Below are 17021 nucleotides of genomic sequence, written 5' to 3'. Positions count from 1 at the left end.
TGAAATCCATCCATACATATCTTAATATTATTTTTCATTAATCCAAATACAAAGTTGTACTTTTAGGGTTTGAACTTTAAGGCAAAAGATATCCTAGTAGGTCTCTATTCTTGCGACTTTCTCTAAATCTTTCTCCTTTCTTCTGTATCCTCTGTCCTATACATTTACCTAAATTCAGTAAAAGCTGGCTTCTGTTTACTACAGGTTTTAGTTCCACATTAAGAGCCCAAGGTCATCCCTGTCACCATTTTCCCACAACCTGTGCTATGCTCCTATACTCTTTCATAACTTTCCTGGAATGTCCCTCCCTCTGCCTTCCTTGTTTGTATTCTCTCTGAAGGTAGCCTAACCCCAGTGTCTCATACCTAGTGTTTGCAACCTGTTTTGTTCCATCCCTGTGTATTCTCCTTTATACTCACATGCTTTGTTTACTAGTTGTCTGAAAATTTAAAGATTCTCTGACATTATGTTTTTCTACTCAACACTGTACTGTTCAAAACCTATAAGAATATTAGTCATTAAATATTTGCATTTTAGAAGATACCTAAAAGAGCTGCCTACTTGTTGAAAGAAGATAGTGTCAATGTATTCATGTGGCTTCATTTTGCCAGTGGCTTAGAGATATGCCTGATATTTAGTAGGCAGAAGCCAGGCATGCAGGAGGTCATTCCTGTGAGGCATTCCTGCTTAGCTGGAAATTGTTCTCAAATACCAATGATACTTTACTTATAAAGATACCCTTTTTCAATTTCAATTTCTCATTAAATGGATAGGTATGTAGATGTGTGACTTCATAATGGTAATAAGTTTTTTTTTTTTTTTTTTTTGGTTTTTCGAGACAGGGTTTCTCTGTGGCTTTGGAGCCTGTCCTGGAACTAGCTCTGTAGACCAGGCTGGTCTCGAACTCACAGAGATCCGCCTGCCTCTGCCTCCCGAGTGCTGGGATTTTATTTTTTAATTCATCCTTCTGCTGCATACAAGAAACACACCTCAACCTTAAAGACAGACATTAATTTTTAAAGATTTATTTATTTACTTATTTGTTATGTATACAGCATTTTGAATGCATATATTCCTATAGGTCAGAAGAGGGTGCCTTATTTCATTATAGATGGTTGTGAGCCACCATATGGTTGTTGGGAATTGAACTCAGGACCTCTGGAAGAACAGCCAGTGAGTCCTCTTAACCTCTGAGCCATCTCTCCTGGTGTAGGAGGTCCTTTTGTATTTGTGTTGCTTTCATTGGTTATTAAAGAAACTGCCTTGGCCTAATTGATAAGGCGGATCTCAGGTAGGTGGGGAAGACAGAACAGAATTCTGGGAAGAAGGGCAGCGTGGCAGATGCCATGAATCTCCAGCCTGAGATGGACGTAGGTTAGAATATTGCCGGTAAGCCACAGTCACATGGTGATACACTGATTTAATAGAAATGGGTTAATCAAGATGTGAGAGTTAGCTAATAAGAGGCTAGAACTAATGGACCAGGCAGTAATTTAATTAATACAATTTTGTGTGGTTATTTTGGGTGTAAGCTAGCCAGGCGAGATGGGGAAAAAAGGGGCCCCATTCTCTTCACAACAGAGTGGTGTCCAATGTGGTCTACTAACTCCACGTAAAACCTAAGAGGGCTGAAAAAAAATTCTAGAGCAAAAAAATATAGAGTTTAACACAGCTTTTTGCTGTTTGCTGGCAGAGTATGGCAGCTCCTTTAAGAGAGATTTTCCTGATTCAGTTGTAGCAGAAAAAAAAAGTCATGCCATTTTAAAGTGCAGCTTCCTGGCCTGTACTGCCAGTATGAACTCCAGCTATAAAGCATTTCAATGATATTTGTGGGACAAGGTGTTTCTGTGCCCACTAGGGATGGGAGGAAACTGGCTGAGACCATGCCTGTGACTCAGTGCTCCCTGCCTAAGCAGACAGTGGAATCAGGCTTGGGCAAGCGGGAGAACATGGTGGATTCCTGCCGCCATACAGAGAGATATTTCCAGGCTGCATAGTGCTCTGCGTGTCAGATTTGGCTGTAACTCAAATAAAAAGGATTTATGTGTGGCACACTCATTCTCCGCATTGGATTGATGAGTATTGCTCCTGCCTGGTAGCCCCAGAGCTATCAGAAATGGTAGTCCACCATTTTGAAATTGGAAAGAGGTGGAGCCAACATCCAGAGCAGCTACAACCAAGCTGTTTAACATTTTAGAAGCTCTTCAAGACAGTAGGGAATTACAGACAATGCAATAGGACAGATTCAGACATAAGTGACCACCTCTAAATGGGTCACAATGTTGGATAAATGCACATAGGCTTGGGAGAGAAGAAAAGGAGTATAGAGAGTCATAAAATAAAGTTTAATGCTTTAAGAAAAGGGTAAAGTCTTCAAAGAGACAGGCAATAAAAAATGATAGATTAAAAAGACTGAAGAAAAATAAGCCACATAAAAATGGAAAATTCACAGAGAGTCTGGATTATCTGTATTATTGTGTTTTGACTGAGAAGGAGCTAAGTACAGAAAAACATTTCATGGAATGGGCTGCTAAGCTAAACCAACATGTATATTATAAAAGTATCTTGACTTCAGAATTTGGGTCTAAGGATATGATGCTTTGGAAAAGAGGTTCTTCTTTTGTTTTCACAGAGGATGAGACCCTATGGATTGTTTCTAGACCAATATGGTATGATAGGCCCTGCCCTCCTGAAAGGTTGCCAAAAACACCCTCAGAAAATTAATTCGCTCAACTGGTGACTGAGATGAACCTAGCTTCATGGTATACCATGAAGGACCTGATTAACAGTGTCCCCATACAACAGGAAGAAGTTTGGAGAGAAATAACTATGTCCATATTCCCAAATATTGTTTATAACTGTTTGTTTACATTTAAAGGGGGATATGATATAGATATTAATAATTTGCATTGGTATAAGTCTTGATTTATTGATACAAGTTTAAGGTCAATTTTGTTATATGTGTATGTATTTTTTATCTTGATTAAGGTATTGTGATTGTATAGTTTATTTAAAAATGTAATGTATAATTAGGAAATATAGGTTGTCAATGGATAATCATCGATAATAGTCAAGCTTGTAGTCATGTTAGTTAGATTTTCTAGATATATAGAGATATATTTCAGATAGGCATTCTTCATATCTTTCAAAGACTACCGAATATGACACTTAAGGTATTTTAATAATTTAGGATTTTTCATAACAGTGAGATATGTCTGCTCCTGGCAGCACCAACTACTTCAAGAGGAAGATGGGCATCGAAGAGGCTCCTTATGGAGTTTCATAGCTATTTGGGCAAGAAACTGCTCTTGCCTGGACTGTTGTATAAACTGGACACAAAGAACTGCAGAGAGAGGACTGCTGAACTTGCCTAAAGGTGAGATGATACTTTGGGGTTCCTGCTTCATGAAAGAGTCTGTGAGCCATTCTGCAGGACACAAAAGAAAGTGACTGAACTGTCTTTGAAATTTCCTGCTTCATGAAAAAGTCTGCTGGATACTATGGGCCTGAAGGCCAAAGATGGATGCCCCAATGGTACAGAAGAACTTTGGGTAACTGTACAGGCAGCAAAATGTCTATGTCAATTCTAGAGTTTTGGAAGTTGCTTACAATGCACTTCCTGTTTACTTAGGTAACATTATATCCTTCTGGAATCTTTGATGGAGTTGAAGAATTCATAGTTATAGTTTTCCTTTGTTATGATAAAAGATAAAATAGATCTAAATATTGTAATTGTAATTCTTGCTTGATACCTGTTAAATATAATTTTACCATGTTAAAGCCTTTTTGTTTAAACAGAAAAGGGGAAACGGTGTAGGAGGTCCTTCTGTATTTGTGTTGCTTTCATTGGTTATTAAAGAAACTGACTTGGCCTAGTTGATAGGGTAGATCTCAGGTAGGTGGGGAAGACAGAACAGAATTTTGGGAAGAGCAGAGTGGCAGATGCCATGAATCTCCAGCCTGACATGCACATAGGTTAGAATCTTGCCGGTAAGGTACATGGTGATACACAGATTTAATAGAAATGGATTAATCAAGATGTGAGAGTTAGCTAATAAGAGGCTAGAACTAATGGAGCAGGCAGTAATTTAATTAATACAATTTCTGTGTGATTATTTCAGGTATAAGCTAGCCAGGCAGGACGAAACAAAGGGGCCCCACACTCTTCACAACACTCTCTAGCCCATGGTAATAGTGTTTTTTTTCCGGGGGGGGGGGGCGCAGTCTGTTTCATTCTTGTTTTAAGAGTGGGTCTCACTGTGTACCCCTGGGTGGTCTGGAGCATCAAGCACCATACCGATTGGGGTCAGTATTATTATGTACCCAAGGTTAGCTCCCCACCTCAACCTTCCTAATACCTGGGATTACAGATGTGAATCACCACACCCAGCTCACAATTATACAAATTTTAATAAAATTTTATTTTTTCTTCAAAGTATGTAATATTAGTATGTCATATTGTTGATTCATCTCTGTGTGACTAATTGTCTCAACACTCAGTGTATAAGAAGAAACATTTATCTTACAGTTTCTGTGCTTTATCAGATGCTTATCTCTTTGGTTCTGGAACAGAGTCTTGAGTAACCCATAAATCCAGATGTTCAGAAAGGCTGAGGTCATTCCAAGGTGTAGTAGGGAGATGATCTAGTTTATAAACGCTCATAGGAATGTTTGACCTTGGTTACTTGCTGTATGTGGCTTCCTATAAGGTTACTTTACAGTGTTACTGGCAGGTTTTCCCAGGAAGGGAAAGAACTTTCAAGAAGGAAGTTATATTCTCTTATAACCTAATCTGTGAAATAGATTCCATCACCTCATTTCATTATGTCCTGTAGTCAGTGAGATCAGCTTGAGAGTATACATAACACCAGTGGTGGGAGTCAGAGATCACTGAGGTTGTCTGCCACAAATAGGGATGCCTGTATTCTGCAAGGCCTCCAAGATAGTCACTTCACATCAAACATAGACTGTGCTTTTCAGATATCATTTGAGGATGTGGCTGTAGACTTCTCATGGGAAGAATGGCAGCTGCTTAACCCAACTCAAAAGAGCTAGTACAGAGATGTGATGTTGGAGATCTGCAATAGCCTTGTCTTCTTGGGTGAGGATTCCCACCGTAATTTAGTGTGCACATAGTAATCATTCCTCTGATGTGTTTACTGATTTTGATATATGTTTCAAATTGCTACATTTCTATGAATGTTGATTTGTTTTCAGTCACAGTCTTTAGGGTGTTTTTAAAGATTTATTTAATGTGCATGTGTCTTTTGCTTGAATGGATGCATTTGCACCACATACATGTCTGGTGCCCACAGGTGTCAGAAGATGTTGGTTAGATCCCCTGGAATTGGAGTTTCAAATGTTTGTGAAACTCCATGTGGGTTTGGAAACTGAACCAGGCAAATAGTCATAACTGCTAAGCCATCTCTTCAGCTCCTATATTTCATGGTTTTTATAATAAAAAGTTCTTTATGTTTGAATCTCACAGCTTAATTTTTATGCTTCTAATTAACAGGTTATCAAATCATCAAACCTGATGTAGCTTCCAAGCTAGATCAGAAGAGTCATGGATAATGGATGATGAAATCCTAAGTCAAGACTCTTTAGGTGAGAAATAATGAACATTATCAGACAGAGTGAAAATTAAGTCTCAAGAGTTTTGAGGACAGATGAGTACATTTGAAGTGTTGTTCATAAATTGTATTTAAAGTTCCTAAATATTGAGACAACTGTAGTGGCAAAGGTCCCAGGGCAGAAAATATCTTTGTAATTAAATATTTGTGAGTATTATAGTTATAATAATTTGAGAGTAAAATATTATAAAGGCCTGGAATTCATGATAAAATTTTGAATTTATCAGAAATTTTTAAAGAATACTAGATGTTGCATTGAAGTCAGAATTACAAACTGAACTGGAAATAGGACTATTATTTTGGGAAAGTATATAAAATTAAAGATCCTGTACGCCAATGTGTGGCAGAAACAAAGTACAGAAATTTACATATACCCACACAATAGCAACAATCTCATTTGGTCAAACAAGTTTAAATTATTTTCAATTTTCTTATATAGATTCTCAGTTTATAGCCCTGAGTGTACCTCAGACTAGCCTGGTACACATGGCATTTCTTCTACCTCGGCCTCTAGAGTACTTGGGTTATAGGTATCAGTTATCATGATCAGTTTAAGGGGTTTTTTGACACCAATTCATATATATATATATATATATATATATATATATATATGGTTTGCAATATTAGGGATTGATGCTAGGATTTTATATATATACTGAGCAAATACTCTACCATTAAACTACATGCCAACCCCTTCTTTGTTTTCGAAACAGAGCCTTAGTATGTAGCCTTGCTGTTCTGGAACTTGCTTTGTAGATCAGGCTGGCCTTGAACTCATAGAGATCAACCTGCTCTTGTCTCCTGAGTGCTGGGATTGAAAGCATATACCACCATATCTGGCTTTTAGATCTTTTTTTTAAAAAAATGTATTTTATGATAGGGTTTCACTAAATTGCCCAGACTAGATTTGAATTTGCAAGGCTCCTGAGTAGCTGGGATTAAATAAATATATTCTATAATCTTGTTTTTTAGATTTATGGATTTCTTCATTTTAGATGTATATTTTGCCTGAATGTGTATATATGCATCATGTGTATACCTGGAGCTCAAGGAGGTCAGGAGGTATCAGATCTCCTGGAAGTGAAGTTATGGATTATTGTGAGCTACCATGTGGGTACTGTTACTGTTATGATACAGGGTGAGATGGACCTTGGTGGGCTGGGTCCAAACCACAGTTGGTGAGGAACAAACATACCATGCAGACAGAGTTTTATTGGGGAGTGGGGAGTTTTATTGGGGGAAGGGAAGAGAGAGTGGAGAGAAAGAGTGCAGAGTGGTCTCATGGGGAGAGAGAAGAAAGAGAGGGGGGGGGCTCTGTAGCATGAATAATAAAAACCCAGAGACAGATATAGGGGTTAAAGCTGAAGATCAGAGAAGCAGAGCAGGAAGCCACTAGAAAGCCCTTTTTTCCCTCTATCAATGCTCAGACCGAAGGGGCGATCCTTAGACTGCCTAGACTGCACTGTGTCTCCACCAAACCTCAGACTCCACACTCCACTGAGTTGCTGTCTCTTCTCCTTTATATTCCTCTCTCCATCCAGGCATATCACTCCTGTCTCTACCTCCCTAGTGCTGGGATTAAAGGTGTGTGACACCCAAACACTGGAATTAAAGGTATGAGCCACCACCACCTGGATCTGTTTCTTGATCGATCCTATGTAGCCCAGGGTAAACTTGAGCTCACAGAGATCCATCTGCCTCTGTCTCCTGGGATTAAGAGATCCATCCTGCCTCTGAGTCCTGGGATTAAGGGTGTGTGGCACCACTCCCTGGCCTCTGATGGCTTAGTTTTGTACTCTGATCTTCAATCAATCTTTATTTATTAAAAACAAATAAAATATCACTACAAGGTATGGAGGGAGGCAGAGCGCTAGAGAGAAAGAGAGAGGGGCAGAGAACCAAAGAGAGAGAGAGAGAGATGGGTGGGAGAGAGGAAGAAGAAGGGGAAAAGAAAAGTGAGTAGTTGGAGTTTGGCCTTTGAAAGGGACAGGACGCAGCACAAGTGCACAGAGACCACCCAACAGGGTGTACTGCTGTCATGTGAACAGGAGTAACACACTCTGCCAGGTCCCCAAGGGGCGGGCCCAGGTGTGCCTGGATACTAACAGGTACAGGAAACCAGCCTAAGTCTTCTGCAAGAGCAACAAGAGTTTTAAATCATTGAGTCATCTCTCCAGCCCCTTATTGTTAATTTAAAATTACATTCTTTGAGTATGGGCATAGCAGTATATGCTTTTATTCCCACCACTCAGAAAGTGGAGACAGGAGGATAAGAAGTTCAAGGCTATCCTCAGCTACATAGTGAGTTTGATGCTAGCTTAGACCAAATGAGATCTTGACTCAAAAAAACTCACAAAACACAAAATTACTATGTTTTTTTCTCTCATAGTTCATAAAATAACTTGCTACAAATTCTTCAAATATATTCTGATTTTATCTTGTGATTATTGCTTTTAATCTCCAGGCTTAAACAAGGTACTGATAATCCTAACACTCAGGAAGCAGAAGCAGGCAGATCTCTGTGAGATTAAACCAGCTTAGTCTATAAAGCAAGTTTTAGGACAGCCAGGGCTATATAGAGGAAAAGTCTAGAAACACCCCCCAAAATCTCTAGACTTTATTGTCCTTTATATATGTGCACAAATCATCTAGCCTTTATTTCATTCTCCTTGGTAGCAGCAGCACTGGTCGGTCCCTTCTCCCAAATTCTAGTATTTGATAGTTAGTTAATAACTTTATTCCCGGCCAAAAAATTTATCCCTCAAAAAAAAATAAGACTAATTGCTTTTTATTTGAGATCCTGTTAAATCTTTCATCATGGAACTGAAGTAGAAACCATGGAAGAATGCTTATTGGCTTGTTCCTCTTGGTTTGCTCAGTTTCTTTTTTTATATACTCAGGACTACCTGCCCAAGGACGGCACTGCCCCAGCAGACTGGACCCTCCCACGTCAATCATCACTCAAGAAAGTGTCCTACAACCTTGCCTATGAGCAAATACAATGGAGCATTTTTCTTTTTTCTTTTTTTTTTAGTTTTTCGAGACAGGGTTTCTCTGTAGCTTTGGAGCCTGTCCTGGAACTAGCTCTTGTAGACCAGGCTGGCCTCGAACTCACAGAGATCCGCCTGCCTCTGCCTCCCGAGTGCTGGGATTAAAGGCGTGCGCCACCACCGCCCGGCCTGGAGCATTTTTCTTAATTGAGATTTTCTCTTCTCAGATGACTCTAGCTTGTGACACATTGACCAAAAAAAAAAAAAAAAAAAAAAAAAAAAAAAAAAAAAAAAAACCTAACCAACGCAACCATCTTCTGTGATGAGCTCAGCTGATTTGATGAAGGCAATAATGGCTGCTAAACTCAAAAGATGGTGATCTACAACACTTCTTTAAAAGATTCCAAAAAGACATGGTGGCGCAGACTTTAATCCCAGCACTCAGGAGGCAGAAATAGGTGGATCTCTGTGAGTTTGAGACCAGCCTAATTTAGAGAAAAGATCCAAGTCAGCCAGGGCTACATAAAGAGACCCCCATCTCATTCATAAATAAATAAATAAACAAATAGATAAATAATAATAGATAAAATATTCAGTAAAATTCTCTTCAAAATATTCAGCAAAGTCACAGATGATAGCACATGCTTCTTCTAATCTTAGCACCTGTGAAGTAGAAACAGGAGAACAGTGAGTCGGAATCCAGTCTGGTCTTCAGGGTGCATTTGAGTCCAGAGTATGTAACAAGTTTGAGACAAGCCTAAACACACACAATGATATCTTCTCTCAAAAAAAGAAACAGACTGGACAGATGACTCAGCAGTTAAGAGTGCTTACTACTCTTCCAGGACCCGAGTTAAGGCCTTTGCACCCATGTTGGGAGGCTCACAACCACCTATAACTCCAGCTCTATATAATCTCATGCTTCTGTCCTCCATGAACAGAATGCCCAGACCTATATACCCAAATCTACACTTAGACATACACATATACATAATTAAAAATAATAAAGTAGATCCTTAAGGAAAGACTGTCTGGCAATAGTAGCTCTATGGTAGAGCAATTGATTAACTTCCACAAGGCCTTTGGTTCAATTCCCATCTGCAGAAAACAAGCAAAAGTACAGAAAAATCAAACAAACAAAAAATTTAATGAACGGTTATGTGAAAATTGGGAATGATTACACTTATGAAAGGAAAAATACTATCCTAATGTTATATAAATTTTTTTCTTTGAATGGGATCTTCCAGGCTGGCCTCCAATTTGTCAAGTAGCCAGAGAATAACCTTGAACTTCTGATCTGCCCACTCTAAAGTTATATAAAGCATTCTTACAGTTTGCAATTCATATTATTAGTATTATATATAGGTTAATTGTATTTATTTATAGGTTAAATTATTGGTGCAATTAAAAATGGATAAATGCCAAACTTTGATTAAAGTAAACTTGAGAGGCTAAGACCGAAAGAGCACTACAAGTTCAAGCCCAGCCTGACCTACAGAATGAAACTGTCTCATTGAAAATGAGACCAAAATGAAAAGCCAAAAGAAAGTGTTGGTGAGATGGATCGGTCAATAAGGGCACTTTCTCTGTAGACCAGGCTTGCTTCGAACTCAGAAATCTACATGTCTTTGCCTCTCGAGTGCTGGGATTAAAAGCCTGTGCCACAACTGCCTGGCCAAAAAAAGTTGGGATTTTTTGTTTGTTTGTTTTTTGTTTTGTTTGTTTGTTTGTTTGTTTTTGAGACAGGGTTTCTCTGTAGCTTTGGAACCTGTCCTGGAATTAGCTCTTGTAGACCAGGCTGGCCTCGAACTCACAGAGATCTGCCTGCCTCTGCCTACCGAGTGCTGGGATTAAAGGTGTGTGCCACCAGTACCCAAATGTTTGATTTTGTTGTTGTTGTTGTTGTTGTTTGGTTGGTTGGCTTTTTTGAGACAGGGTTTCTCTGTAACTTTGCAGCCTCTCCTGGAACTTACTCTGTAGACCAGGCTGGCCTTGAGCTCACAGAGATCTGTCAGTCTCCACCTCCCAAGTGCCCCACCACCACCCAGCCCCAAAACTTGCTTTAATGATGGTCAAGTAACCAATGTTGGTGATTCAGGTGATGATCTTAAGGGAGATTATTTAAAAGAATTTTTCATTTTTATTTTGTGTATGTGTTTTCTACTTCAACAGTGTGGGTCCTAGGGACTGGACTCAGGCCAGCACTCTCAGCAGCAGACACCTTTACTCACTAAGTCATCTTCCTGGCTCTGAGATTGCTTTATTCCTTCTTTTATTCATTTATTTTGTTATTATGTTTTTGAGACAGGATTTCACTGTGTAGCTCTGGCTAACCAGGAATTTGCTATGTAGACCAGACTGGCCTTAAATACATAGAGATCTACCTGCTTCTGCCTTTCAAGCACTGGCATTAAAGGTGTGTGCTACCACAACCAGATTTTGTTTGTTTGTTTGTTTGTTTGTTTGTTTTTCTTGATTTCTCAAGACAGGGTTTCTTTGTGTGCTGTCCTGGAATTTGCTCTATAGACCAGGCTGGCCTCGAATTTACAGAGATCTGCCTACCTCTGCTTCCCGAGTGCTGGGATCAAAGGTGTATGCCACCACTGCTCAACTGAGTTTTTTTTTAATGTAAGTATGGTATGGAAAATTAATGTTTCTCATCTTTCAGATATAAAGTTGGTAGCCCTTATTTGCTTATAACTTGACCAGTGTTTCTTCCTTTATATCATTCAAAAGTAAAGTGTGTTCAAATGTTTGTTTTATATTTGTTTAGTCTTAGTTTTCAGTATATTATGTTTGGGTAATTACCCGCCTTTTGTCTTTTGCATCTGAGTTCTAGTCTTATACTTGAAAATCACAGGTTACTGAATATTTCTAACATTTGTAATTTAAAGTGTTGGTGAACTAAAAAAAAAAAAACTACAGGATGTAATAAGTATCAGTCATCGCCACTGCTGGGAAGCCTTGTTACATCCTACAGACCTAAACCTTGAATGTGATCTAGGCATTATCTGAAGGAGCTCATCACTTAAGCAATTCTCAGCCATACAAGACTTACTGATTTGCCAGGAATGTCTTGTAACTGAGGTTATGTAAAGGTTTTTGAAGCCCCTAAAGGAAAAGCAACTCCATAAACCTCAGATAACAATCACCGAGATTTACAAAAGATTATTTCAAAGCCTAGGTGGCCATCACTCTCCAGTAAATGCCAACTACTGTGGCTCTTATAAATTTCCTACTACATCAAAATTTCATTTTCATGTTTCACTATCCAAAAAAATGCCTGGAGTTTTAGTATTTAGGAGTCGGAGTCCCGAGGATTTTGACTTTGAGGCCTATATGGGCTACATAGTCAAACTGTTTCCAAAAAACAAAAAGAAATTCAGCTAGTTAGTATACATTATTTGAGGGCTTACCTTCTCCCCAGGAGAATAAGCTTATTTCAGAAGTTTTATTTGTAAGTATAATCATTGAAGAAATTATACAGTATGGTTCTTTTTATTTTTTCCTTTTCTAGAAAGCTCGCTAGACAGTTATTCTTAACTGTGTCCTCAAAATAAACAAAACAAGCTTGACAGAAAGGGGAGAGGCTATGGAAATGATGTTTTGGAGGAAATATTTCAGTCAAACATGAACACTGTTCTTTGAGAATTAAGGCGTCATAAATGTGGCACATGTGAAAAAAGTCTAAAACATCCTTTCGATTTTTTTACTCCAAAAAGTAACTATGGAAGAAAAAAATTAAGGGAAGAAATTGTTGTTTTATCTAAAATCTGACAGAGCCTATGGTGATGTAAAATACCACGATTTTAACAAATTTAGAAAAACCAGCAGTAAAGAGTCATGACTCATTATAAATCATATAACAAAGTCAGGTGTACAAAAAGACCCAACCAAGAAAGAGAATTACAGACCGATCTCACTCATGAACATCGACGCAAAAATTTTCAATAAAATACTGGCAAACCGAATCCAAGAACACATAAGAAAAATTATCCATTATGATCAAGTAGGCTTCATCCCAGAGATGCAGGGCTGGTTCAACATACGCAAATCTATCAATGTAATCCACCATATAAATAAACTGAAAGAAAAAAACCATATGATCATTTCACTAGATGCTGAAAAAGCATTCGACAAAATTCAACACCCCTTTATGATAAAGGTCTTGGAGAGAATAGGGATACAAGGGTCCTACCTAAATATAATAAAAGCTATTTACAGCAAGCCAACAGCTAACATTAAATTAAACGGAGAAAAACTCAAAGCCATCCCACTAAAATCAGGAACACGACAAGGATGTCCACTCTCTCCATACCTCTTCAATATAGTGCTTGAAATTCTAGCAATAGCAATAAGACAACATAAGGAGATCAAGGGGATTCGTATTGGAAAGGAAGAAGTTAAGCTTTCGTTATTTGCAGATGATATGATAGTGTACATAAGTGACCCCAAAAATACTACCAAAGAACTCCTACAGCTGATAAACAGCTTTAGTAATGTGGCAGGATACAAGATCAACTCCAAAAAATCAGTTGCCTTCCTATACACTAAGGATAAGGAAGCAGAGAGGGAAATCAGAGAAGCATCACCTTTCACGATAGCCACAAATAGCATAAAATACCTTGGGGTAACCCTGACCAAGGAAGTGAAAGATCTACTTGACAAGAACTATAAGTCTTTGAAGAAAGAAATTGAAGAAGACACCAGAAAATGGAAAGACCTCCCTTGCTCTTGGATTGGGAGGATCAACATAGTAAAAATGGCAATTCTACCAAAAGCAATCTATAGATTCAATGCAATCCCCATCAAAATCCCATCAAAATTCTTCACAGATCTGGAGAAGACAATAATCAACTTTATATGGAAAAACAAAAAACCCAGGATAGCCAAAACAATCTTATACAATAAAGGATTGTCTGGAGGCATTACCATCCCTGACTTCAAACTCTATTACAGAGCTACAGTATTGAAAACAGCTTGGTATTGGCATAAAAACAGAGAAGTCGACCAATGGAATCGAATAGAAGACCCTGACATTAACCCACAAACCTATGAACACCTGATCTTCGATAAAGGAGCTAAAAGTATACAATGGAAAAAAGAGAGCATCTTCAACAAATGGTGCTGGCAAAACTGGATGTCAATCTGTAGAAGAATGAAAATAGATCCATATCTATCACCATGCACAAAACTCAAATCCAAATGGATTAAAGACCTCAATATCAGTCCGAACACACTGAACCTGATAGAAGAGAAAGTGGGAAGTACTCTACAGCACATGGGCACAGGAGACCACTTCCTATGTATAACCCCAGCAGCACAGACACTAAGGGCATCATTGAATAAATGGGACTTCCTGAGGCTGAGAAGCTTCTGTAAAGCAAAGGACACTGTCACTAAGACAAAAAGACAACCCACTGACTGGGAGAAGATCTTCACCAACCCTGCAACTGACAAAGGTTTGATCTCCAAAATATATAAAGAACTCAAGAAACTAGACCGTAAAAGGCTAATCAACCCAATTATAAAATGGGGCACTGAGCTGAACAGAGAATTCTCAACAGAAGAAGTTCAAATGGCCAAAAGATACTTAAGGTCATGCTCAACTTCCTTAGCGATCAGGGAAATGCAAATCAAGACAACTTTAAGATACCACCTTACACCTGTCAGAATGGCTAAAATAAAAAACACCAATGATAGCCTTTGCTGGAGAGGTTGTGGAGAAAGGGGTACACTCACCCATTGCTGGTGGGAATGCAAACTTGTGCAACCACTCTGGAAAGCAGTGTTTCGGTTTCTCAGGAAATTCGGGATCAACCTACCCCTGGATCCAGCAATACCACTCTTGGGAATATACCCAAGAGAGGCCCTATCATACAACAAAAGTATATGCTCAACTATGTTCATGGCAGCATTGTTTGTAATAGCCAGAACCTGGAAACAACCTAGATGCCCTTCAACGGAAGAATGGATGAAGAAAGTATGGAATATATGCATATTAGAGTATTACTCAGCAGTAAAAAACAAGGACTTCTTGAATTTTGCATACAAATGGATGGAAATAGAAAACACTATCCTGAGTGAGGTAAGCCAGACCCAAAAAGAGGAACATGGGATGTACTCACTCATATTTGGTTTCTAGCCATAAATAAAGGACATTGAGCTTATAATTCATGTTCCTAGAGAAGCTAAATAAGGTGAATCCAAAGACAAACACATAGGCATCCTCAGGAATATTAACCTTCATCAGGCGATGAAAGGAGACAGAGACAGAGACCCACACGGGAGCACCGGACAGAAATCTCAAGGTCCAAATCAGGAGCAGAAGGAGACGGAGCACAAGCAAGGAACTCAGGACCACAAGGGGTGCACCCACACACTAAGACAATGGGGATGTTCTATTGGGATCTCACCAAGGCCAGCTGGCCTAGGTCTGAAAAAGCATGGGATAAATCCGGACTAGCTGAACATAGCGGACAATGAGGAATACTGAGAATTCAAGAACAATTGCAGTGGGTTTTTGATCCTACTGCACGTACTGGCTTTGTGGGAGCCTAGGCAGTTTGAATGCTCACCTTACGAGACCTGGATAGAGGTGGGCAGTCCTTGGGCTTCCCACAGGTCAGGGAACCCTGATTGCTCTTCGAGCAGATGAGGGAGGGGGACTTGATCGGGGGAGGGGGAGGGAAATGGGAAGCGGTTGTGGGGACAAGGCAGAAATCCTTAATAAATAAATAAATTAAAAAAAAAGAATATCTAGGAAAAGAACTAAAAGTTTGAAGTAAAGGGGATGAAAATTGTTTTTTTTTAAAATAAAGGCCTATCTATATAAAAAAAAACAAAGTCAGGTGTCTATTTATGTATGGAATGTGCTGAAGTTTTTAACAAAAAATCACAGCTTACTATACATCAGAGAAATCATACAGCACAGAAGGGAAACTTTTTTAAAAGATTTATTTATTTATTATGTATACAACATTCTGTATCCATGTATGCCTGCACGCCAGAAGAGGGCATCAGGTCTTATTACAGATGTGAGCCACCATGTGGTTGCTGGGAATTGAACTCAGGACCCCTGGAAGAGCAGCCAGTGCTCAACCTCTGAGCCATCTCTCCAGCACTTTTTATGGTTTTTTGAGACAGAGCTTCTCTGTAGCCTTGGAGTCTATCCTGGAACTCACTCTGTAGACCAGACTGGCCTCGGACTCAAAGAGATCTGCCTGCCTCTGCTTCCCAAGTGCTAGAATTAAAGGCATATGCCACCATTACCCATTTTATATTCTCTTTTCTTATCTCTTTCCAGAAATGTCCCTTCTGTCTGGTTTTCTTCCTAATTCTCTCATTGTTGATTTTTTTTCCTTCTAACTCTATCCTTATTCTTTCCCTAACAGCTTATATACCCCAAAATCTTTCAGGCAATATAGAAATTACAATGTGGTTACATTCTATTTATCAAATGAATGATTACAATAAATACAAGTGAAAAACAGCATAGTTTCCATATCCCTACATAATTAAACATTTTACATATTACAGGTGTAAAACAAATTATCCCCAAGAACCCATGTATATTCATGCCCAAGCAACTTGTTATAGATTAACAGAGTATAAGCAAGCAAGGTATTCTTCCTAGCCAGTTCTTTTGCTGGCAGGCTGCATTTTGCAGTCACAAAGAAGGACCAATCATTTTATTTAACTTGAAAGGTAATCTTATAAGGAATCTTAAAGGAATCACAAGCCTAAACTTTTATACTTGAAAAACAATCACTCAGCTCTACTTTAAATTTTTAGGATGTATACCCACTCATCAATAGCTTTTTATATCAGGAGACTGAGAGCAGAAATGGGTACAAGAATTACTCATCATCTTTGATCACCAACCAATCCTGGAAAGGAAAGGAACTGAGCTAGTAGAAACTGGTCAGCTTTGCTTTTTTGATTCCTAACATCAAAGCTATTATCAAAATGTCTTAATCTAACCTGAGGTCATTCTCAGGCTTTGTTTCAGCTGTGACGCACACCAAATCTGTGAGTGCATCTTTCTACATCAAGATTAAAAAAATCTGAGCCAGTCTGGATCCCGAGACTCAATTGTTTTCCTTTATTGTTAACCTGAACAGAGATCCATGCAGCTTCTTAGGTGAAACTCTTACATTTCTAGATGTACGATGCTTTCTTGTATTTCTTTTCTTTTCTTTTGAATATGGAACGCTTCACAAATTTGCGTGTCATCCTTGCGCAGGGGCCATGCTAATCTTCTCTATATTGTTCCAATTTTAGTATATGTGCTGCCGAAGCTAGCACGTATTTCTTTTCTTTTTGTTTCGTTTGATTTGTTTCTGGTTTTGGAGACAAGGCTTCTCTGTGTCGCTTTGGAGCCTGTTCTGGAACTCGC

General features: G+C 38.8%; 1 non-coding gene across 1 annotated transcript; it reads right to left on the bottom strand.

Annotated features, from left to right (window-relative positions):
• Positions 1–16823: 16823 nt before the first annotated feature.
• On the bottom strand, positions 16824–16930 carry LOC121446654. Its single transcript, XR_005974089.1, has one exon. It is a non-coding gene; the product is annotated as a U6 spliceosomal RNA (small nuclear RNA).
• Positions 16931–17021: the final 91 nt, after the last annotated feature.

Source organism: Microtus oregoni, unplaced genomic scaffold, assembly GCF_018167655.1.
Source record: "Microtus oregoni isolate MIOR12 unplaced genomic scaffold, Mior012 000003F_ref0000135, whole genome shotgun sequence".
NCBI lineage: Eukaryota > Metazoa > Chordata > Mammalia > Rodentia > Cricetidae > Microtus > Microtus oregoni.
The sequence above is the reverse complement of the archived record's forward strand: the minus strand, read 5'-3'. Positions and strand labels throughout refer to the sequence as shown.